Raw genomic sequence first — 26,923 nt, 5'->3', positions numbered from 1 at the left:
TGCGCCGCTTCCTGTGTGAGGCAGGGTCGTACTCTGCGGATGTTGTAGAGCATGAACCTACAGGAACGGGCCACCGCCTTGATGTTAGTTGAGAACGACAGGGTGTTGTCCAGGATCACGCCAAGGTTCTTAGCGCTCTGGGAGGAGGACACAATGGAGTTGTCAACCGTGATGGCGAGATCATGGAACGGGCAGTCCTTCCCCGGGAGGAAGAGCAGCTCCGTCTTGCCGAGGTTCAGCTTGAGGTGGTGATCCGTCATCCACACTGATATGTCTGCCAGACATGCAGAGATGCGATTCGCCACCTGGTCATCAGAAGGGGGAAAGGAGAAGATTAATTGTGTGTCGTCTGCATAGCAATGATAGGAGAGACCATGTGAGGTTATGACAGAGCCAAGTGACTTGGTGTATAGCGAGAATAGGAGAGGGCCTAGAACAGAGCCCTGGGGACACCAGTGGTGAGAGCACGTGGTGTGGAGACGGATTCTCGCCACGCCACCTGGTAGGAGCGACCTGTCAGGTAGGACGCAATCCAAGCGTGGGCCGCGCCGGAGATGCCCAACTCGGAGAGGGTGGAGAGGAGGATCTGATGGTTCACAGTATCGAAGGCAGCCGATAGGTCTAGAAGGATGAGAGCAGAGGAGAGAGAGTTAGGTTTAGCAGTGCGGAGCGCCTCCGTGATACAGAGAAGAGCAGTCTCAGTTGAATGACTAGTCTTGAAACCTGACTGATTTGGATCAAGAAGGTCATTCTGAGAGAGATAGCGGGAGAGCTGGCCAAGGATGGCACGTTCAAGAGTTTTGGAGAGAAAAGAAAGAAGGGATACTGGTCTGTAGTTGTTGACATCGGAGGGATCGAGTGTAGGTTTTTTCAGAAGGGGTGCAACTCTCGCTCTCTTGAAGACGGAAGGGACGTAGCCAGCGGTCAGGGATGAGTTGATGAGCGAGGTGAGGTAAGGGAGAAGGTCTCCGGAAATGGTCTGGAGAAGAGAGGAGGGGATAGGGTCGAGCGGGCAGGTTGTTGGGTCACAAGACGCGAGATTTCATCTGGAGAGAGAGGGGAGAAAGAGGTCAGAGCACAGGGTAGGGCAGTGTGAGCAGAACCAGCGGTGTCGTTTGACTTAGCAAACGAGGATCGGATGTCGTCGACCTTCTTTTCAAAATGGTTGACGAAGTCATCTGCAGAGAGGGAGGAAGGGGGGGGAGGATTCAGGAGGGAGGAGAAGGTTGCAAAGAGCTTCCTAGGGTTAGAGGCAGATGCTTGGAATTTAGAGTGGTAGAAAGTGGCTTTAGCAGCAGAGAGAGAAGAGGAAAATGTAGAGAGGAGGGAGTGAAAGGATGTCAGGTCCGCAGGGAGGCGAGTTTTCCTCCATTTCCGCTCGGCTGCCCGGAGCCCTGTTCTGTGAGCTCGCAATGAGTCGTCGAGCCACGGAGCGGGAGGGGAGGACCGAGCCGGCCTGGAGGATAGGGGACATAGAGAGTCAAAGGATGCAGAAAGGGAGGAGAGGAGGGTTGAGGAGGCAGAATCAGGAGATAGGTTGGAGAAGGTTTGAGCAGGTTTGAGCAGAGGGAAGAGATGATAGGATGGAAGAGGAGAGAGTAGCGGGGGAGAGAGAGCGAAGGTTGGGACGGCGCGATACCATCCGAGTAGGGGCAGTGTGGGAAGTGTTGGATGAGAGCGAGAGGGAAAAGGATACAAGGTAGTGGTCGGAGACTTGGAGGAGTTGCAATGAGGTTAGTGGAAGAACAGCATCTAGTAAAGATGAGGTTGAGCGTATTTCCTGCCTTGTGAGTAGGGGGGAAGGTGAGAGGGTGAGGTCAAAAGAGGAGAGGGTGGAAAGAAGGAGGCAGAGAGGAATGAGTCAAAGGTAGACGTGGGGAGGTTAAAGTCGCCCAGAACTGTGAGAGGTGAGCCGTCCTCAGGAAAGGAGCTTATCAAGGCATCAAGCTCATTGATGAACTCTTCGAGGAACCTGGAGGGCGATAAATGATAAGGATGTTAAGCTTGAAAGGGCTGGTAACTGTGACAGCATGGAATTCAAAGGAGGCGATAGACAGATGGGTAAGGGGAGAAAGAGAGAATGACCACTTGGGAGAGATGAGGATCCCGGTGCCACCACCCCGCTGACCAGAAGCTCTCGGGGTGTGCGAGAACACGTGGGCAGACGAAGAGAGAGCAGTAGGAGTAGCAGTGTTGTCTGTGGTGATCCATGTTTCCGTCAGTGCCAAGAAGTCGAGGGACTGGAGGGAGGCATAGGCTGAGATGAACTCTGCCTTGTTGGCCGCAGATCGGCAGTTCCAGAGGCTACCGGAAACCTGGAACTCCACGTGGGTCGTGCGCGCTGGGACCACCAGATTAGGGTGGCCGCGGCCACGCGGTGTGGAGCGTTTGTATGGTCTGTGCAGAGAGGAGAGAACAGGGATAGACAGACACATAGTTGACAGGCTACACAAGAGGCTACGCTAATGCAAAGGAGATTGGAATGACAAGTGGACTACACGTCTCGAGTGTTCAGAAAGTTAAGCTTACGTAGCAAGAATCTTATTGACTAAAATGATTAAAATGATACAGTACTGCTGAAGTAGGCTAGCTGGCAGTGGCTGCGTTGTTGACACTACACTAATCAAGTCGTTCCGTTGAGTGTAATAGTTTCTACTGTGCTGCTATTCGGGGCTAGCTGGCTAGCTAGCAGTGTTGATTACGTTACGTTGCGTTAAAAGAACGACAATAGCTGGCTAGCTAACCTAGGAAATCGCTCTAGACTACACAATTATCTTTGATACAAAGACGGCTATGTAGCTAGCTATGTAGCTAGCTACGATCAAACAAATCAAGCTGTTGTACTGTAATGAAATGAAATGAAAAATGTGATACTACCTGTGGAGCGAAGCGAAATGCGACCGGATTGTTGAGTGCGGAAGTTCTGTTCAGTAGACGTTGGCTAGCTGTTGGCTAGCTAGCAGTGTCTCCTACGTTAAGGACGACAAATAGCTGGCTAGCTAACCTCGGTAAATTAAGATAATCACTCTAAAACTACACACTCTAAACTACACAATTATCTTGGATACGGAGACAGCAAAGACAACTATGTAGCTAGCTAACACTACACTAATCAAGTCGTTCAGTTGAGTGTAATAGTTGTGCTGCTAATCGGTAGACGGTGGACTAGCTAACGGTGGACGTTAGCTAGCTGGCTAGCTGCAGGGCAGTGTAGACTGCGTTAGGACGACGAAATACGATAATTACGCAATTATCTATGATACAAAGACGGCTATGTAGCTAGCTAAGAAGAAATTGCTAAGAAAATCAGTGTAGATGAAGGGGAGGAGAAAGATTAAATAATGATTTTTAAGCTTTGAGACACGGATTGTGTATTTGTGCCAGAGAGAGTGAATGGGCAAGACAAAAAATGTGCCTTTGAACAGGGTACTCTGCGAGTTATACACCGTAGCCTGCACAGCTGTTGAATTATCTCTTAGGCAGCGAGTGAACTTCTAATTCACTCACTCTCATTTCTATAAGTTACCCCCATATAAATGACTGCACTACACCGATTTGTTTAGACTTTTAGCCAACAGTTGGCTAGGATACTATAACTTGCAACTTTGTTTATGATTTCTCAGAAAACAACACATCGTACAGACACGGATACATTACCTGTTTTACACGCCGAAGTCGCCTGAAGAGCTTCAATCCACTCAGATCTTTAATATCCTTATCACTCTCCTGAGCAGTAAAGCTGAACTGAGCTGTGCTCAATACCATCTACTGTATCTTGCCTATGCCGCTCTGTACCATCACTCATTCATATATCTTTATGTACATATTCTTTATCCCCTTACACTTGTGTCTATAAGGTAGTAGTTTTGGAATTGTTAGCTAGATTACTTGTTGGTTATTACTGCATTGTCGGAACTAGAAACACAAGCATTTCGCTACGCTCGCATTAACATCTGCTAACCATGTGTATGTGACAAATCAAATTTGATTAGATTTGATTTGATTTAATAGCAAAGCTTAATAGCAAACATCTTCGCCATGTGATTTATCATAGTAGCAGGCAGCAGCAATCTAAATGATCAGACCATAAACATGCAAGGAAAAGTGATCGGGTGAAATTATGAAGCAAGTGGATGGAGAAACGCAGCTTCACTCTATCCAATCAGAGCAGCTGGATCAACGTACAGCCCGCCCTTCTGTTTACAGACAAGTCAACTAACCAGTTGAGTTATTTAGACCATCTAGAACCTAGCACATGACTGACTGAAAGACAGTACAGTAAGGTTTAGAAACTGTGAATGATTGACATGAGAAAGAGGGTTGCTGGCACCCCAAAATAACTTTAGTTCCGATCACAGATAATTACAAAACATACTTGGATCCTAATCGTATACAGAAAATTGACCATATCCATTACAATACTTGTTTTGTCCAACTACTCGGCACACCCCTAGTAAACGCTAACAACAACACTTTTTTTTACCCTCTATCAAGCCACAAGGTGACAGTTAACATTTTAAAACATTTAGGCATATTTTGTATTACTGGTTAATATAAGATAGCTAGCTACAGTAACTAACTTAGCTAGCTAGCTAACTAGCAACTTGGCTAGCTAGCTTGTTCCAGATAGTTTTCTCATTATTCATGAAACAGGTAGAGTAGCAACCTTGAGGTATGGTTATGTGAAATGATAATACCACCACATTGGGTCTGTACTGCGAGGGACCGCCGCTGATGACCCAATTTGCAACCATCGTCAGTAACAAACAGGGCAGGCAGGGGTATTGAGGGTGTGCAACATTTAGTTTCTATTAACAGTAGTGGTGTGTGGGTAAAATCACTGGGGAACCCATGCCAGGAAAAAAAAGCCAAATTACAACCTGTGTGTTGTCATAATTGCTCTTAACCTGTTAGTTCATTTGCATTACATCTTCAAACTAAGGGTAACCATGGCATCCATGACAGAGAAGGAAAAAGCGTCCATCCATGTATAGGAGGGGTAAGATAGTCTAGCTAGCTATATTTTCAGACATGAAACGTTTCTAATTTTGTCAGAAAGTCGTTTTCATTTCAAGTTAAGTAAAAAAATACCTGAAAGTACTACTTAGTTTTTTTGGTTATCTATACTTTACTATTTATATTTTTTACAACTTTACTTTACTACATTCTGAAAGAAAGTTATGTACTTTTTACTCCATACATTTTCCTTGACACCCAAAAGTACTCGTTATATTTTGAATGCTTAGCAGGACAGGAAAATGGTCTCATGCATTGATCTAATGTGTTGTACCTCCAATCAAGTTGATTTGCTGTATGTTGATTATGTCATCGTTAAGCCACAACTCCGTGAAGCATAAGATATTACAGTTTTTAATGTCCCGTTGGTAGTTTAATCTTCCTCGTAGGTTGTCGATTTTATTTTCCATTGCATGTTAACACGTAGAACGGAAGGCAGTGGAGGTTTATTCTATCGCCTACAAATTCTCAGAAGGCAGCCGGACCTCCATCCTCTTTTTCTCCCTGACTTCTCTTCATGCAAATGACAGGGATTTGGGCCTTTTCCGGGAAAGCAGTATGTCCTTCACGCCGGACTCGTTAAAGGAAAAAAGCTTCTGCCAGTTCGTGGTGAGTGATCGCTGTTCTGATTCCCAGAAGTCATAAGAAACGGTAGCAGCAACATTACGTACAGAATAACTTTTAAAAAATAAGTTGCATAAATCCAACAAAAAAATACAGTTGGTTGTAAAACGTCAGCCATCTTCATCAATGGTCACTAACTTGGTCACTAGTTCATCCTGTGTCCTTTCCTCTCTCTCATTGACAGTACAGTAGACTGCTTTCCACATTGCTAAAGACTGATTTGTCATTAATAATGGGATGGTGAACTCCTTGACAAAAGCGCTGGAATTAAGAACTATAACTGCAAAGTGGAAGGGATGCATCAATGACACCCAATCTACAAACTTTCAACGAAACACAGCATATTTAACCCACAATCCTGGTCACATTAATTGTGGGGGCTGCTGCATGGCTCTGAGTTCAAATCAAAAATCAAACAACTATCTAATACACACACATCTAAGTAAAGGAGTGGAACAAGAATATATAAATAAATATATATATATATATATATATATATGAGCAATGACAGAGCGGCATAGGCAAGATGCAATAAGATGGTATAAAATACAGTATGGGCCTTTTGAGGGGCACTGTGGTGTAAGGCACTGCATCGCAGTGCTAGCTGTGCCACTAGAGATCAGAGATCGAGGTTCGAGTCCAGGCTCTGTTTCAGCCAGCCGCGACCAGGAGCCCCATGGTCAGTGCACAATCGGCCCAGAGTTGTCCGGGTTAGGGGTTGGACGCCAGGGATGTTCTTGTTCCATCGCGCACTAGCGACTACTGTGGCAAGCTGGGCGCAATGCACGCTGACACGGTCGCCAGGTGTACGATGTTTCCGCCGATATATTGGTGCGGCTAGCGTCCGGGTTAAGCAGATATTGTGTCAAGAAACAGTGCGGCTTGGCCTGGTTGTGTTTCAGAGGACGCACGGCTCTTGACCTTCGCCTATCTGAGTCCTTACGGGGTTGCAGCGATGGGACAAAACTGTGAACTACCAATTGGAGAAAAAGGGGTAAAAAAAACATTTTTAAAATTAAATACAGTATATATAATACTGGTCAAAAGTTTTAGAACAGCTACTCATTCAAGAGTTTTTCTTTATTTTACTATTTTCTACAGTATAGAACATGTAGAATAATACTGAAGACATCAAAACTATGAAATAAAACATATGGAATCATGTAGTAACCAAAAAAGAGTTAAACAAATCAAAATATATTTGATATTCTTCAAATAACCTGTTGCGAGCTCACTGAAGGTAAGTGAGGAGTCAAACGCAGGAGAGCAGAAATGTCAGTGTAGCGTGTAACTTTTATTCAGGGTAAGTCCAAAAAAAACACAGTCCAGTACAAATACCCAAAATGCAATGAGAACAAACAGTTCACCCGTAAGGCGTAGAACCACAACGCACCTTACTCGCTAGAAGCCTGTGTTTCAGACATAAGGAAGTGGATGGCTGCAAATGTTCTACTTTTAAACTCGGACAAAACAGAGATGCTTGTTCTAAGTCCCAAGAAACAAAGAGATATTCTGTTGAATATGACAATTAATCTTAATGGTTGTACAGTTGTCTCAAATAAAACTGTGAAGGACCTCGGCGTTACTCTGGACCCTGATCTCTCTTCAGATGAACATATCAAGACTGTTTCAAGGACAGCATTTTTCCACCTATGTAACATTGCAAAAATCAGAAACTTTCTGTCCAAAAATGATGCCGAAAAATTAATCCATGCTTTTGTTACTTCTAGGTTAGACTACTGCAATGCTCTACTTTCCGGCTACCTGGATAAAGCACTAAATAAACTTCAGTTAGTGCTAGCCTCCCTACACTGGCTTCCTGTCAAGGCAAGGGCTGATTTCAAGGTTTTACTGCTAACTTACAAAGCATTACATGGGCTTGCTCCTACCTATCTCTCTGATTTGGACCTGCCGTACATACCTACACGTACGCTACATTCACAAGACACAGGCCTCCTAATTGTCCCTAGAATTTCTAAGCAAACAGCTGGAGGCAGGGCTTTCTCCTATAGAGCTCCATTTTTATGGAATTGTCTGCCTACCCATGTGAGAGACGCAAACTCGGTCTCAACCTTTAAGTCTAGTCTTGAGTGTAGTCTGGCCCAGGAGTGTGAAGGTGAATGGAAAGCCTTCCTGACACCACACTCCGAGAGCCCTTACCTCCTCCATGTAGGCTGTTTCGTCGTTGTTGGTAATCAAGCCTACTACTGGTGTGTCTTCTGCAAACTTGATGATTTGAGTTGGAGGCTTGCATGGCCAAGCAGCCATGGGTGAACAGGGAGTACAGGAGGGGGCTGAGCACGCACCCTTGTGGGGCCCCAGTGTTGAGGATCAGCAGAGAAGTTGTTTCCTACCTTCACTACCTGGGGGAGCCCCGTCAGAAAGTCCTGGAACCAATTGCACAGGGCGGGGTTGAGACTCAGGCTCTCAAGCTTAATGATGAGCTTGGAGGGTACTATGGTGTTGAATGCTGAGCTAAAGTCAATGAAAAGCATTCTTACATAGGTATTCCTCTTGTCCAGATGGAATAGGGCAGCGTGATGGCGATTGCATCGTCTGTGAACCTATTGGGGCGGTAAACAAATTGACGTGGGTCTAGGGTGACAGGTAAGGTGGAGGTTATATGATCCTTGACTAGTCTCTCAAAGCACTTCATGATGACAGAAGTAAGTGCTACTGGGCGATAGTCATTTAGTTCAGTTACCTTTGCATTCTTGGGTACAGGAACAATGGTGGCCATCTTGAACCATGTGGGGACAGCAGACTGGGACAGGGAGAGATTGAATATGTCCATAAACACACCAGCCAGCTGGTCTGAGCATGCTCTAAGAACACGGCTAGGGATGCCGTCTGGGCCGGCACCCTTGCGAGTGTTAACACTTTAAATGTCTTACTCACATCTGCCACGGAGAAGGAGAGCCCACAGTCCTTGGTAGAGGGGCTCGTTGGTGGCACTGTATTATCCTCAAAGCGGGCAAAGAAGGTGTTTTGTTTGTCTGGAAGCAAGACAACGGTGTCCGTGACGTGGTTGGTATTCCTTTTGTAGTCCATGATTGTCTGTAGACTCTGCCACATACATATCGTGTCTGAGCTGTTGAATTACGACTCCACTTTGTCTCTATACTGACATCTTGCATTCAGTTTTGCGCGAATGCCGCCATCTATCCATGATTTCTGGTTTGGGTAGGTTTTAATAGTCACAGTGGGTACAACATCTCCTATACCCTTCCTTATAAACTCACTCACCGAATCATCGGATATGTCGATATTATTTTCTGAGGCTTCCCAGAACATATCCCAGTCCGCGTGATCAAAACAATCTTGAGACGTGGATTTCAATTGGTCAGACCAGCGTTGAATAGTCCTTAGCACAGGTACTTCCTGTTTGATTTTCTGCATGTAGGAAGGGAGGAGATAAATGGAGTCGTGGTCAGATTTGCTGAAAGGAGGACGGAGGGGGCCTTGTATGCCTTGCGGAAGTTAGAGTAGCAGTGATCCAGTGTTTTTTCAGCCCAAGTGCTACAGTCGATATGCTGATAGAATTTAGGTAGCCTTGTTCTCAAATGTGCTTTGTTGAAAACCCCAGCCACAATAAATGCAGCCTCAGGATATATGGTTTCCAGTTTGCATAAAGTCCAGTGAAGTTCCTAGAGGGCCGTCATGACATCGGCTTGAGGAGGGATATATACGGCTGTGACAATAATACGGTCAGCATTTGATTGTGAGGAATTCTAGGTCAGGTGAACAAAAGGACTTGAGTTCCTCCTGTATGTTGTTACAATTACACCATGAGTTGTTAATCATGAAACATACACCCCCCGCCCTTCTTCCCAGAGAGATGTTTATTCCTGTCGGCACGATGCACAAAGAATCCAGGTGGCTGTACCGACTCCGACAGCACATCCATAGAGAGAGCAATGTTTCCGTGAAACAGAGTATGTTACAATCCCTGATGTCTCTCTGGAAGGCAACCCTTGCCCTGATTTCGTCAACCTTGTTATCTAGAGACAGGACATTAGCGAGTAATATACTCGGAAGCAATGGGGGGGGTGCGCCCCTCCGACGTCTGACGGCGTTGTTTTGAGTCAGCCTCTGGAATCAGTTCAAATGCCCTGGGTAGTTCGGTCAAGGATCCGCTTCGGGAAAGTCGTATTCCTGGTCGTTGTGCTGGTAAGTTGACGTCGCTCTGATATCCAATATTTCTTCCCGGGCTGTATGTAATAACACTTGGGATTTTCTAGGCTAACAAGAAACTAAATACTGAAAAGTTTCCTAAGGACTAGAAGCAAGGCAGCCCTCTCTGTCGGCACCATCTTGATCAAGAGTTCCATACTTGTATTCAGAGTTCATCTTCTGAATATGAAAGGGTTAACTTCTTCCCAGTAATTGCGAGTCATTTCGTGAGGAAACACAATGCAACAATGAACCCGGAGAGTCCACCAGTTTGCCCCCTCCCGCAAGAGGCCCCTTGGATAGGCCTGTTTTCCAAACTACACAAGCTAGCAGACCACAATGCAACCAGCCAGCAGCATACTAATGTGACTTGATGTGAAATAGGGCTTCCACAAAACAGGACACTTCATCTCTCAGGCCCAGGTACTTTACAACATTACTCTGGTACCTTCGTGACCTAACTTCACAATGCATCACAACATCTTGGTTCCTCGACTTTAAGGGAATAAAACAATAAAAATAGTGACTCTTCACAATAGAAATCTTACATTTGATTTGATTCATGCAAAAGAGAATACAAGATAACTGACCCTTCAATTCTGACAGGCCTCTCGTGTTATTCATCATTGAGATCAAAAACATTACCATGTAATGCTGCTGTTAATTGCTCTAAGCTCTACGGCTGCAAGGCCAAGGTTTAGTTTTTATTCATTAGTCTCATTGTTCACCTGTCTTGAGGAAGTATTTTTTTAACTCTTCACAATGTATCCACTGAGTTTACTGAATGTACTTGGTGGTGAGGTGTTGGGTTTGCGCCAGACATAGTGTTTTCCTTGATGGCCAATAACCTCAATTTTAGTCTCATCTGACCAGAGTACCTTCTTCCATATGTTTGGGGAGTCTCCCACATGCCTTTTGGCGAACACCAAACATGCTGCTTATTTTTTTCTGGACACTCTTCTGCAAAGCCCAGCTCTGTGGAATGGATGGCTTAAATACTCCAATCTCTGCTGTGGAATTTTGCAGCTCCTTCTGGGTTATCTTTGGTATTTTTGTTGCCTCTCTGATTTATGCCCTCATTGCCTGGTCCGTGAGTTTTGGTGGGTGGCCCTTTCTTGGCAGGTTTGTTGTGGTGCCATATTCTTTCCACTTTCTAATAATGGATTTAAATTGTGCTCCGTGGGATGTTCAATGTTTCTGATATTTTTTTATGACCAAACCCTGATATGTACTTCTCCACAACTTTGTCCCTGACCTGTTTGGAGAGCTCCTTGGTCTTCATAGTGCTGCTTGCTTGGTGGTGCCCCTTGCTTAGTGGTGTCCCTTGCTTAGTGGTGTTGCAGACTCTGGGGCCTTTCAGAACAGGTATAAATACTGAGATCATGTGACACTTAGATTGCACACAGGTGGACTTTATTTAACGAATTATGTGACTTCTGAAGGTAATTGGTTGCACCAGGTCTTATTTAGGGGCTTCATAGGAAACGGGGTGAATAAATATGCACGCACCACTTTTATTATTATTATTATTATTTATTTATTTTTAAACAAGTTATTTTTTTCATTTCACTTCACCAATTTGGACTATTTTGCGTATGTCCGTAGCCGACGTGAGTAAGACCTTTTAAACAGGTCAACATTCACAAGTCCGCAGGGCCAGATGGATTACCAGGATGTGTACTCCGAGCATGCGCTGACCAGCTGGCAAGTGTCTTCACTAATATTTTCATCCTGTCCCTGACCGAGTCTGTAATACTAACATGTTTCAAGCATGTGCCCCAAAACACCAAGGTAACCTGCCTACATGACTACTGACTCGTAGCACTCGCGTTTCTAGCCATGAAGTACACAAATATCAGGTCCTAAGCTACAGGCAGTTAGATGGGTGTCATCTTTAAGATTTAAGGCAACTTCTTATATGTTCGCAGAGATTACACTCAATGTAAACGTTGCGGTTTCCGGCTCAAGCAGAAATCACCTTTAAGTACTTTACACCCTGTGCTAACGTTATGTTATCTGTATTTTTGGACGTCATGAGCCGTCCATTTGTTACTGACAACCACAAACTGGATTTTTAACAGGGCTGTTAGCATTAGGGTTGTCAGACAATATTTTGACAGAACTAGATCAATATCTAGGCATCGGATAAGAACGAGACCTTTTAGACTTGTTTGACCTATGGACTTGCCACTTTTCGGACTGAATATATTTGTATAATGTACAATTTATCGCTTTCACATTCTCATTTCTGTACATTAAGAACCAACGATGTGCTACCTTTTTTGTAGCATTTCTGACAATGTTAACACCTTTTTTAGCTGAAGATCCGAGTTCTAACACCGGGTCACAGCTGCTTGCACCAGGCCAGTCATAAGAACTGTATGCAAACATACCTAGGCTGCTGTAGATGACTAGCTACAAGGTGGTATTCAAGCTGAGGTTAATCAATAAATACAAACAGACATTTTGATTACCTAGGTAGCTAGCTAACATCAGTTAAAACCAGCCAGCTAACAAACAGGCCAAGAAAGGTAGCTAGTCAATTAATGTGGTTTTGTTTTGATTAGCCAGGTAGCTAGCTTGCTAATTTTATACCTGTTAGATGAGAGCTGATGTTGGCTACACAGCTAACCAACAAGCAAGGAAATATATATATTTTAATTTAATTTTAATAATATATATTTTGCCAAGTAAGGTTTCTCATAAGGCCAAAGACATCATGTGTAAAGTGCTGACCTAGACACATGCGTGTAATCAGAGCACAAACAAATATGTGAAGCAGTGTGAGGTTGTTCCCCTAGATTATGCACCAAGTTGCACACAAGGACCAATTCAAATAGGCCAGGTCAAGAGGGGATGTTAATAATTTGATAATAATAATAATTATTCCGTGTATTTTTTAAAATGTAATTACAGCTGCATAGCTAATGTTTTTCTTTGGTGTACAAAACACTTTTTCATAACAATATTGTACATACATGTGATTGTAAAAGTTTTTTGTATATTTTGGTTTGGTCCATCATCTGTTTCCATACCCCCTTATTGTTCTCTTTTGCCTGACCTTCAGCTAGCAAGGTGCCTGAGAGCTAGGACCGCGCCAAGGGTTAACATAATGTGTGTTGTCTCTTCGTGTGCAGGGCAAATAAAAAAATAATTCAACTAGCAGACCTCCAGTAGTGGCAGCGTCCAAATTAAAAGTACACCACGCAGAACGAACTACGCTACATATGCACAAAACACACACCACAAGCAAACCAGCTGCAGAACATGGCCGACTGAAGACAGAGATGCAGAATGCCACAAGAATGTCTCAAGATAGAAACGTAATATTAAATATCTGTAAATTTGACTAAATATTAGCACTTCCCTTCACATACTTGTGGGCAATAACCTTCAATCTGGATAACAACACAAAACAAATGACAATGGTAGAGAAATGTATCGACCAATATCACCACAACATGTCAGAGAGTAAGCATGGAGAACCAATCCCCAAAAGAAAACGAGACTCCTCGACTGACGAGTTATGCTTTTCACCACCGGGAATGGTAAGTGTAGAAACGGACTTGCTAAAGTCGATAAATGATAAATTGGGCATACTTCAACTAGTCAGTTGAGGGTATGAAGGTATAAATGTGTTGAAGGCAAGCATCGAGATATGTGATGAAAAAACTGAGACAATGGTGAAGAAACAAAGAATCTGAAAGGTACAGTTAATACTATTGAAAAGGATGTTAAAGAACTTCAAAAGGAGATCATATTTTTGACAGAAGCCTTACTTGAAATACAGACTAGATCTATGCGAGAAAATGTGGTACTTACCAGTATTAAAGAAAACGAGGGTAAAGATCCTGAGAGTGTGGTGAAAGAATTCCTTCTTAAAGCACTACAGATCCCAGGCGATACTGTCAACAAAATCAAACTCAAACATGTACACCATTTTGGACAGAGAGGACAGTGATACGAGCGCCCAATCGTTGCCAAGTTCTTTAAAAATAAAATAATGGTTAAAAACCTGGTCAAAAGACTCGCTTGCACAAAAATAGTCATGAATGATCAGTTCCTGAAGGAAATTGCAGGATGGTGCAAAGTTCTGTACCCTTTCTTCAAGGTCAATAGACTAAAAGGGAAATCTGTAGCTCTCGTAGTCGGTAAACCACCCAACTGTTCCGAGACACCGAGACTACTCCATGGCTATTCTAAGTAATACAAAGTTCCAATAGAGGAGTCGAATAACGAAACACCCAATACTATCCATGGTGGTGATTGTAATAAAAAAATGGAAAACAATCAAATACAACAACAATGTACCATTCAAGATAGGGAATGTTGTAAAATAATCAGTATTTTACTTTTTATTTAAAGTATTTATAAATAGATTTTTAAAAAACAGCATTAGAAGAAATGATAATTATTGAAATACATCTTCAAATATAAGGAACTGGAACACAAAAGTACTCAAAATTAGGTAGCAATCCACATGGTAGGGATAAAAACACAGCAAACAGAGGACATAGTAGGCACAGTACGAGGGTATGTGCGGGTGTGTTGTGATGGAAGGTGGGGTGTGTGTTTTCGTGTTTGGAAAAGCGTGAAGTTAAGTGAGTGAGTGAAAAAGATAAATGGTTGCAAATGCCAGAGCCCATGTGTCTGTGAGCAGGAAGCACCAGTGACTAGATCAATAAAAATAGTTGTGACAGAAAGAGCTTTTGTGCAGATATGGGATATACATTTTGAAATAAATTGTAAATATAGTTGATTTATTTATTGTCCTATCATGGTGGAACGGTCCCCAACCCTATACCCTAGACACCCACCTGATGGACCCACACACTATCTGTTTTATGGCCCTACTGAAAGTAGCCTACTGTATACGCAGGCAAGAAAGAAAGATAGCTGGTGGAAATTCCGGTGAGGTGCCCCCACCCAGGTGGTGGCAGTGCTGGCAACTCTAGCTGCAGTAACCCATGAGGAGGGGGTCACACTCTGACAATCAGAGAGGGGGCAAATTATTGTGGCACAAAATAATCAAAAGGTCTGACCGCACAAATATGCTTGGGAAAATGGCCCCAACGGGGGACAACGTGTGTGTGTATTGGGGGAAAGGGGTGTATCTGAGCTGTATCAGCTACGACTTGACATTGGTTAATCAAATCTCCCAATTCTTACTCAATTTTGCATATCTTTTCAAACAGATACAATTGTGCAGTATATGCATTCGCACATCAAATCTTCTCTTGAGTTGGGCTCGGGGGTGGAACAACTGTTGAACATCTTTACTTGTGGTTGTTTGTGAGGGAAGTGTGGGGACTGTGTATGAGTGTGTGTGCGTGTGTGTGTGTGTGTGTGTGTGTGTGTATTCCACATCTGTTGCTATGGGGCAATAATGTTGGGGACAATATAGGATTAATCACAATAATTGTTTGCCAAAATAATAATTAATAAAAATGTTATGCCAATTCTGGTTATAGTCAACAATCCTTCGTATGAACTGCCTACATTTTTTACGTATATTATTTTGTTAATTGTGGACACTAATTCAGATATGCAAGATTTGTATATATATATAGACTACCGGTCAAAGCTAGAACACCTAATCATTCTATGGTTTTCTTGTATTTCTACTATTTTCTACATTGTAGAATTGTAGTGAAGACATCAGAACTATGAAATAACACATATGGAATTGTATTTTATATTTGAGATTCTTCAAATAGCCACCCTTTGCCTTGATGACAGCTCTTTCCTTCTTAATGCGTTTGAGCCAATCACTTGTGTTGTGATAAGGTAGTTCTTACCATGGACTTGGTAAAAGACCGTCCATATTATGGCAACAACAGCTCAAACAAGCAAAGAGAAACGACAGCACAACTTGGGATAGGGGGAGATTTTAACAGGTGGATAAACCTATGAGGTTAAGTCAGTAGCAGTGCAAATATCATGGTACAGCTATATGGACACTCAATCAGTAGGGTACTTATTAATGGTATGTTTACAAACATATATTATGATAAATAGAATTTAAACTTATATCTCATTATGGTAAAATGGTGAAATAAGTATGGCCAGTTATAATTGTAATGGCTTAGCAGATAATAAGAAAAGAGGATCAGAATTTACCTGGCTAAATGTGTAATTTAATATCTATTGTTTACAGGAAACCCATTCAACAATTTTAGATGAAGTTGTGTGGAAAAAGGACGGCGGGGGGTCAAAGAAACTCAAAAGGGGTGAGGATATTAATGAACAATCATTTTGATCCGAATGTGCGAATTGTCTAAACAGATCCGCAAGGTATATGGATTATTTTAAATATGTTATTTGACCATAAACAGATTTAGCTCATAAATGTATAAGGTCCAAATAATGATGAGTAGCAAATCTTTAAAAATACAAGATATTATAATAATTTATCTAGCCTACAAGCAGTACAAGACTAGTGAGAGATTATAATATTATAAATACCTCTATGGACTGTAAAGGAAATCACCATACAGACTATCACCCTCATGCACTTAAGAAAATCACAAATATCATGGATATATTGGAACTAGTGGATATATGGAGGCTTAAATATCCTGACCTAGTGCAATATACATGGTGGAGGCCCAATCAAGCTAGTTGTCTCGAACTGAAAATTTGTGGTCGGAACAACAAATAATTGGCATATACATTACTCTTACATAATTTCCACGTGGGCGAGGATATTGGACATTTTATCAAAGCCTGTTGGATGACAACTTGTTTTTTAACCAGGACAGAATAATTTTCTGTCATAACATACAGTACGTACAGCAGATCCCCTTATTTTATGGGACACTTTTAAATGTGCCTTTAGAGGCCATGCAATTCAATACTCATCTATAAAACAAAAGCAATTTAGGTCAAAGAGTTCATGTTAACCAAGAAAATAGAGGGACTAACAGTACAGATATATTGCATTCGGAAGGTGTTCGCACCCCTTCCCTTTTTCCACATTTTGTTACGTTACAGCCTTACTCTAAAATGGATTTAAATAAAATTATGCTCATCAATCTACACACAATGACCCATAATGACAAAGTGAAAACAGGTTTTTAAGAAATGTTTGCAAATGTATTAAAAATAGTTCATATTTACATAAGTATTCAGACCCTTTGCTATGAGACTCGAAATTGAGCTCAGGTGCATCTTGTTTCCATTGATCACCCTTGAGAGGTTTCTACAACTTGATTAGAGTCCACCTGTGGTAAATTCAATTAATTGGACATGATTTGGAAAGGCACAAGCCTGTCTATATAAGGTCCTACAGTTGACAGTGCATGTCCACAGAGTGCCGAGACAGGATTTTGTCAAGGCACAGATCTGGGGAAGGGAAGCAAAACATTTCTGCAGCATTGAAGGTCCCCAAGAACACAGTGGCCTCTATCATTCTTAAATGGATGAAGTTTGAAACCACCAAGACGCCTCCTAGAGCTGGCCACCAGGCAAACCTAAGCAATATATGGCAAATAGAAATCAAAACAGGATGGTGTTCAGAGATAGATGGGAGGGCTTGAGTGGAGCTGAAGGGTGGGACTAAAAATAACAAGATAACCAATGTAAAATATACTGTTTCTGTCACATGTATTTTGGTTCAGACGTTTTGTGAAACAGCATAGCTGGAAAATATATGACAAATAGAAATCAAACTGGATGGTCTTCAGAGATAGATGTGAGGGGTCGAGGTTAGCTGAAGAACGGGACTAAAAACAAACAGAAGATAACTATAGTAAATATACAGTGTCCGTAAAATGTATATAGTATGTATAAGCTGGAATTCGAAGCCTAAGTGTTGTTGTCCATTAGTTTACTCCAATTAGGGCATGGGTGGTACAAATAAAATAATTTTAAAAATGCACAAATGAGCTAGCAAATGTTCTTGGCTGCTATGATAGCTAGGTAATGTTAGCCAAAATAAGAGTGTAACATTAGCTAATGTGTATGACCAGTTCATGCACCACAATATATCATACATTCTCCACAAAACATACAGTAGCTAGCTAGCTCAATAGGTTCAAAGCAGGATCAAAGCCAATGTCAAACTTTGGGAAACTGTCACACTGCTAGCTAGCTACCTTACAATGCATGCAATGGGCATTGCAAAACTAGCCAGGTAAGACAACGTCAGAATCATTGAGGGGGTTTGATTAATCTCGCCCGGGTGGACGTGTAGGTGTGTCAGTTGATGGCATTCGATTTGGAACCCGGCTGCCTCCTGCGTTGAGCCAGGTGTCCCACAAGTGACGTAATTAAGCAGGTGTAGTAATGAGTGAGATTTGTTTTCACATGCGAAAGTCATTTTGATTAAAATACTTTATCTGCCTTCTCTCCCCGCTTCCACGTGATGACGTGATGGGTCATTTCCCGGTGTACACCGGGACAGATTAATCGAACCACCCCCCCCCTCTCTGGTTGCTTAAGTTGTGCACCGTGCTGTGCACAGTCAAAAGAAAATGACGTGCTTGCTAACTAGGTTAAATGAGTCTGTTTTAAACAAATCAACCGTTTTAGAATATTGTATTTTAACCAAGCAAGATAAATAAACGTTCAATTAGTACAGAGTGAATGAACAAAATCATTTTTGTAATGAACGCTTCTAGACTCTCCATTTAAATGTTCGGCTGAAATCAATGTTTTAAGTACAGGGTTTGTAGTGTAATGTTTACAGTTACTGCATGTGGATTTGAAGATTGTGGATTCACCTCCCAGAGGATACATTGTGACTACTATTTTATTTATAGTTTTGACAGCCCCCTCCCGACACACACATACGCACTCATTTTAATTTATTAGGTGGCTCTTAAAATAGCCTTTGGGTTCATGGATTGGCAGGCAAGTGTGGTGGTGTGTACTACTTAGTGCATCTTGTGGGAACAGAGGAGAGACCAGTTCTCAGACTCTCAAGGAAGAGGTTGTTTCCTGACAACCAAAAGTACTCGTTATATTTTGAATGCTTAGCAGGACAGGAAAATGGTCCAATTCTAGCACTTATTAGGAGAACACTTGGTCATGCCTACTGCCGCTGGACTGGCGGACTCACTAAACACAAATGCATCTTTTGTAAATAATGTCTGACTGTTGGAGTGTGTCCCTGGCTATCCATACATTTTAAAAACAAGAAAATGGTGTCATCTGCTTTGCTTAATATAAGGAATTTTCAATGATATATGCTTTTAATTTAACTTTTGATACTTAAGTATATTTTATATTTTTGATACTTAAAACCAAATACTTTTAGACTTGCTCAAGTAGAATTTTAGTGGCTGACTTTCACTTTTACTTGAGTAACTTTCTATTAAGGTATCTATACTTTTACTCAAGTATGACATTTGGGTACTTTTTCCACCACTGGTTGGCAGTTACATTTGAAATGTGTATATATTATAAATACATCACATGCGACTCGTAATAAGACTAAGCAGTTAGCCTATTAAAATGTTTATATATGACTCCATAAAGATAATACAAATATACAAGCAAGCATTAAGCAATGAGCTGATGTTGACTAGCAGGAATTGGTCTGAGAATTGTCTATATCAAAGGCAGATATTTAATTAACATTGTACAGTGAATGGATTGACATACAAGGCATACAACTTAAGTTACAAGCATTACCAAGCATACTTATACAGGAGGCATATAGATCTTAAGGTTAACTTACAGTAGAAGATAAAGCATGAACAAAGAGATGCCTATTAGGCCAGAGGCCTAAAAACCTAGGAAATGAGAATTGATTATACAACCTTCCTCCATGGATAGGATACAGGATAAGAGAGAGAACAAAGACACCCTGGCCTGTGGCATGGCCCATAGCTCATGGGAGAGGGAGAAAGAAAGAGGGACAGAGTATCTCACCACAGCAGGTCAAGAACATAAGAGAAAGAAGAAAGAATTTAAGACCCTTTTATAAGCATCTGATTTGTTTGGATTGAATAGCATAACTGTTGAGTTAACTTACAATCAGATGTTAGACCTACAGGATATAACCTCTGCTTCTCAGAGGTGAGACAATGGGGGGGGTTCCAAGACCAACACGGAGAATGATGCATTTCTAAGACAACCCATACAGTACAGTAGGAAATTCTTGCATGCAGTTGATAAGAAGAGTCATTATTCGGGGGCTGGACTGCAATACACAAATGGTACTTCACACATACTTCAATATTTAAAATGTATGTTCTGTTTCAAATCTGTGATTGATAATCTCCCTCGATCTGGGGCTCCACGCAAGATCTCACCCCGTGGGGTCAAAATGATCACAAGAACGGTGAACAAAAATCCCAGAACCACACGGGGGGACCTAGTGAATGACCTGCAGAGAGCTGGGACCAAAGTAACAAAGCCTACCATCAGTAACACACCACGCCACCAGGGATTCAAATCCTGCAGTGCCAGACGTGTCCCCCTGCTTAAGCCAGTACATGTCCAGGCCCGTCTGAAGTTTGCTAGAGAGCTTATTACTTATTTTCCACCATAATTTGCAAATAAATTCATTAAAAATCCAACAATGTGATTTTCTGGATTTTTTTTCTCTCATTTTGTCTGTCATAGTTGAAGTGTACCTATGATAAATTACAGGCCTCTCATCTTTTTAAGTGGGAGAACTTGCACAATTGGTGGCTGACTAAATACTTTTTGCCCCACTGTATATATACATATATAATTTTGCTGAATGTATTTTTAGATATAGTAAATGTGTATTATTATATTGTAAATGTGTATTATTATTGCGTCACCAACTTTATGGCAAAAAGAAATACAAGTACAAACATAACTTTAAGCTACATATTATTTTGACAGATGTTATAAACTGTTCAATGATCAGCACAGCAATTGATTAAACAGGACCATGTTCAAAACACAAGTGTTTCTGAGCTTATGTCAATAACACACAGGTAAGCCAACAGTTACAGAAATCTGGACTGCAGACAGGCTCTCTCTATCTGAGCTATTGTGTCCAACACACCTGTTGTTATGTTGGGCACCTACTGACCAAAAAAGGATGTTATTATGATTTTTTTTTTAAATGTACTGACATATATTGTTCAAATAAAGGTTTAAGGAAATATAGGAATGTGCCTCATTACTACAAGACAAAACAGCTCAATCAAGCGCGATGGTCTTGTAAGTATAAATGCAAGGTAGAGTAATGGGAAAATGTCTTACTGTGGTGTGTGAAGAATCCAATACTTTACCTTGTATCCGGTACAAATCACATTATTGTGTAAGCCCTTCCTCTTAGAGTATGAATTAGGTTGTTTGAGAAGGTTTGAATCCTAAGCAACCTTCCCATGCATACAGTAGTTTGAAGTACAATACCAATGTAGCTACTGTAGTAGGTCAAAGCGGTGTGCGGTGCACATGTGAATTTCATTTATTTTTTGGCTTCAGACCAATGGCTACTTCTCACTTAAAACAGGTTTTTGTTTTTAATAGAATTAGGAATTACAATACTTCTGAGTGATACATGTAAATTAGGCCAAGGGGTACAGAAAATCAAATATTTTATTTTATTTCAAATTGAAATTGTTGCATATTCCCTTCACTAATTCAGTAACAGTGTGTGATTAATTATTGCTTGATGGATTAGACAGAGGAAGTTACACCACAGGAAAATGTGGCCATTGAAGAAAACATGCACCTTGGTTGGTTCTTTGTATTATGTCAAAGTAGGTGGCTGACAGAAAATAGTTATTTTAGCACAAAAAAAAGCATTTTCTGAACCATTTCATTAGCAAATATCAATAGGTACATTTAACAAACTGCTGCTGTTTATCAAACTATAGCCTTAGATTCAGAGAAATGCCAACCTGCACGAGGATTGTAGACCTGCGGCTATTGCTCAGATATGAAGTGGAACTTGTCTTGCAGGTGATTTACACATTTTGGCAAAATGACAAAGGATGCAATTTATTAACATGGTAATTCATTTAAGTTCCTCAAAGGAGGCCATGGGATGCTGAATTCGTTCGTTTTCATGACATGAAAAACAAATATTTTCAAAACGATCTCTGCACAAACTACGATGCATCAGCAAAAAAACTGGGTAATTTTCCTCATTTCTAGAACTGATTTACTCCTTGCTGTTCAATCTGCACCTGAAGAAGCAGGGGAAATATTTCCGTTGGAAACGTCATAATTTAGGTGGATTCTCATTAGAGAAAGGATAGATTTAATACTGCCATATCCCCAGTGCTTATTAAATCAGGCCAGTTTGAGATAATATATCTTTAAAATTCCACAAGCAGCTCCAGTGTCCTCCCCCTGGACTGTGTTTCTTTATTACGGGATGATTCAGGTTTAGAGAGAGAGAGAGAGATTTCCAATAGATTAAGTGTTTATAATTTTAACAAAGAGTCGTATATCCTGGGAAAGAGCGGCACATGTCAGAACTGCTGATGATTTCAAAAAGCAGGCGAGGGGGGATTAGAAGAGAGTTGAAATGCCAGTTTACACTAGTAGTCACAGTGAATAGTGTCTTATTGGGAGGCTTCATACTGGAACAAACTAAGTGAGGTACTGAAGTGAACTTTCTCTTTGAGATGGGGAGAAGTTGCTAAATCTATAGCTGTCACATTTGATGTCGCTATTGATTTGCGAAACTGACAGTCTCTAACAACTGTCAGCTTCAAAGGATCTAGCTGTTTAGCTATGCAAAGCTTGCTTTTAATCCCGCTGTAGGTTTTAGGCGGTTCCTGCTTTTCGTTCCAACCCAGCACAGCAGAGCATGTGCGCAATGATTGGATATATCGAGCCCCGAACATCACTCGAAACGACAAAAATGGTCCCTCTCAAAAAACTTATGCGGTTATCCCTCGAGGAAAATAATGAAATACAATTGGCTGAATTGGGGATAAAGCCCAATTTTGTTGCCCAAATGGGTTCCTATAGAAAGAAAATTTGCAGCCAAATGGAAAATAATAAAGGTGTAGCTGCAAGCAGCAATTAGACAAAGCTTGAGACCATGACATATAATGAGGTAGGCCCCAATTCAATCAAATGCATATAAAACTCAACCGCACTGCGAGCTCATTCAGAATGTTGACACTGTATTTTTAAGGATAAGTGTGGTTAAGCATAAAAAATGTCAAATCAAATCATTTTTTGCAAATTTCAAATATGTAAAGCAGGACTATTGGTTTGTTCTATTTATTTAACCAGACAAGTCAATTGAGAGTAAATTCTTATGTATAATGACGGCCTAGCCGTGGGGAAAGGTTCTGGGATAAAAAAATTAAAAAGACACCACATCACAACATGGCAACAACACAACATGGTAGCAACACAACTTGACAATAACACAGCATGGTTCCAACACAACATGACAACAACACAGCATGGTAGCAACACAAACATGGCACAAACATTGTTAAGCACAGACAACAGCACGACGGACAAAATGGTAGAGACAAAGGACATCACGCAAAGCAGTTACAAGTATCAATAAGAGTGTCCATGATTGAGTCTTTGAATGTAGATGTAGATAAAACTGTCCAGTTGAAGTGGGGTTTTTTTGCAGCTTGTTCAATTCGCTAGCTGCAGCAAACTGAAAAGAGGAGTGACCCAGGTGTGTGCTTTAGGGATGTTAAACATAATGGAACTGGCAGAACGGGTGCTGTATGTGGAGGATGATGGTTGCAGTAGTTATAGTATCTCAGATAGGCAGAAGTGAGGCCTAGGAGGGTTTTATAAATAAGCATCAACCAGTGGATCTTGCGCTGAGTATACAGAGATGGCCAGTTTACAGAGGAGTACAAAGTGCAATGATGTGTTCTATAAGGAGCATTGTTGGCAGGTCTGATGGTAAATAACATCGACTTGCTCGAGAGCAGCCGTACCTACCAATCTATAAATTACGTCTCCGTAACCTAGCATGGGTAGGATTGTCATAGGTAGACTCCCCTAACCATTACTTGGCAAGCAAATAGCTTTGTAAGAGCCAACGTTTTTCTGATTTGCTTCAAATATACCTCTCCCTTATCCCCATTTTAAGATCAGGACCCCTGCCACCCCGAACCTTCCACATTGAAGGGAAAAGCTCAATCGTCTGTGAAGCAGTGCCCCACAGGGCAGCATTGTGCAGTACGTGTCAAAAACAACCACAGCTATCCAGCTAAAGAATAAAAAAATGTTTGCAATAGAACAATAAAATTACAAAACATCTCCAGCTGAGACCCAAACATGTTATATAACTAAATAATTGTTTGTTATCCAGTTCCTGTGGTAGACACACTGGGCAAGCTTTAGTGACCTTGATTCCCCTCCTCAAAGAACAAGTGATGTTGGGCTCTTGAAATACAGGTTGCATTCCAAATGGCATCCTATTCCATATAGCAGGGTTCATCAACTAGATTCAGCCGCAGGCAGATTTATTTTCTTGAGCAGATGGTCAGGGGCCCGGAACATAATTACAAATCATTTGTGAACTGCAAATTGACTGCAAAAAAGCCCAAACGGAAATACTATTTAACTGAAACAGAATCATGTCAAACCTTGCTTACATTTGTGTACGATGACATACATATATACCTCTCTATTATGCATGGGTGACTTTGTAACAGATTTCCAAAATTAACATAGCTTGAATCAGGTTATCTGGTGTCTTTACAGACTTTTATGTCCAACAATAAAATAATTTAAATATATATACATCAAAAAATATATATAAATATATGCAGTATATCACAAAAGTGAGTACACCCCTCACATTTTTGTAAATATTTGAGTATATCTTTTCATGTGACAACACTGAAGAAATGACACTTTGCTACAATGTAAAGTAGTGAGTGTACAGCTTGTATAACAGTGTACATTTGCTGTCCCCTCAAAATAACTCATCACACAGCCATTAATGTCTAAACCGCTGGCAACAAAAGTGAGTACACCCCTAAGTGAAAATGTCCAAATTGGGCCCAATTAGCCATTTTCCCTCCCCGGTGTCATGTGACTCGTTAGTGTTACAAGGTCTCAGGTGTGAATGGGGAGCAGGTGTGTTAAATTTGGTGTCATCGCTCTCACACTCCCTCATACTGACAGGTCACTGGAAGTTCAACATGGCACCTCATGGCAAAGAGGATCTGAAAAAAATAATTGTTGCTCTACATAAAGATGGCCTGGGCTATAAGAAGATTGCCAAGACCCTGAAACTGAGCTGCAGCATGGTGGCCAAGACCATACAGCGGTTTAACTGGACAGGTTCCACTCAGAACAGGCCTCGCCATGGTCGACCAAAGAAGTTGAGTGCACGTGGTCATCGTCATATCCAGAGGTTATCTTTGGGAAATAGACGTATGAGTGCTACAAGCATTCCTGCATAGGTTGAAGGGGTGGGGGGTCAGCCTGTCAGTACTCAGACCCTACGCCGTACACTGCATCAAATTGGTCTGCATGGCTGTCATCCCAGAAGGAATCCTCTTCTAAAGACAAGAAAGCCCGCAAACAGTTTGCTGAAGACAAGCAGACTAAGGACATGGATTACTGGAACCATGTCCTGTGGTCTGATGAGACCAAGAAACTTATTTGGTTCAGATGGTACCAAGCGTGTGTGGCGGCAACCAGGTGAGGAGTACAAAGACAAGTGTGTCTTGCCTACAGTCAAGCATGGTGGTGGGAGTGTCATGGTCTGGGGCTGCATGAGTGCTGCCGGCACTGGGGAGCTACAGTTAATTGAGGGAATCATGAATGCCAACATGTACTGTGACATACTGAAGCAGAGCATGATCCCCTCCCTTCGGAGACTGGGCCGCAGGGCAGTATTCCAACATGATAACGACCCCAAACTCACCTCCAAGACGACCACTGCCTTGCTAAAGAAGCTGAGGGTAAAGGTGATGGACTGGCCAAGCATGTCTCCAGACCTAAACCCTATTGAGCATCTGTGGGGCATTCTCAAACGGAAGGTGGAGGAGTGCAAGGTCTCTAACATCCACCAGCTCCGTGATGTCGTCATGGAGGAGTGGGAGAGGGCTCCAGTGGCAACCTGTGAAGCTCTGGTGAACTCCATGCCCATGAGGGTTAAGGCAGTGCTGGAAAATGATGGTGGCCACACAAAATATTGACACTTTGGGCCCAATTTGGACATTTTCACTTAGGAGTGTACTCACTTTTGTTGCCAGCGGTTTAGACATTAATGGCTGTGTGATGAGTTATTTTGAGGGGACAGCAAATTTACACTGTTATACAAGCTGTACACTCACTACTTTACATTGTAGCAAAGTGTCATTTCTTCAGTGTTGTCACATGAAAAGATATACTCAAATATTTACAAAAATGTGAGGGGTGTACTCACATTTGTGATATACTGTACAAGTCAAAAGTTAAGACACATTTACTCCTTCCAGGGCTTTTCTTTATATTTACCTGGAATGCTTTTCCAACCGTCTTGAAGGAGTTCCCACATATGCTGAGTACTTGTTGGCTGCTTTTCCTTCACTCTGCGGTCCAACTCATCCCAAACCATCTCAATTTGGTTGAGGTCGGGGGAATGTGGAGGCCAGGTCATCTGATGCAGCACTCCATCACTCTCATTCTAGGTAAAATAGCCCTTACACAGCCTGAAGGTGTGTTGGGTCATTGTCCTTTTGAAAAACAAATTATAGTCCCAGTAATCCCAAACCAGATGGGATGTTTTATCGCTGCAGAATGCTGTGGTAGCCATGCTGGTTAAGTGTGCCTTGAATTCTAAATAAATCACAGACAGTGTCACCGACAAAGCACCCCCACACCATAACAGTTGATGTTGAGATGTGTCTGTTACTTGAACTCTGTGAAGCATTTATTTGGGCTGCAATCTCTGCAGCAGAGGTAATTCTGGGTCTTCCTTTCCTGTGGCGGTTCTCATGAGAGCCAGTTTCATCATAGCGCTTGATGTTTTTTGCGACTGCACTTGAAACTTTCAAAGTTATAGAAATTTTCCGTATTGACTGACCTTCGTGTCTAAAAGTAATGATGGACTTTCATTTCTCTTTGCTTATATGAGCTGTTCTTGCCATAATATGGACTTGGTATTTTACCAAATAGGGCTATCTTCTGTATACCCCCCTACCTTGTCACAACAAAAGTGATTGGCTCAAACACATTAAGAAGGGAA

The sequence above is a fragment of the Oncorhynchus nerka genome, linkage group LG28 (assembly GCF_034236695.1).
Source record: "Oncorhynchus nerka isolate Pitt River linkage group LG28, Oner_Uvic_2.0, whole genome shotgun sequence".
NCBI lineage: Eukaryota > Metazoa > Chordata > Actinopteri > Salmoniformes > Salmonidae > Oncorhynchus > Oncorhynchus nerka.
This window is presented reverse-complemented; position numbering follows the sequence as displayed.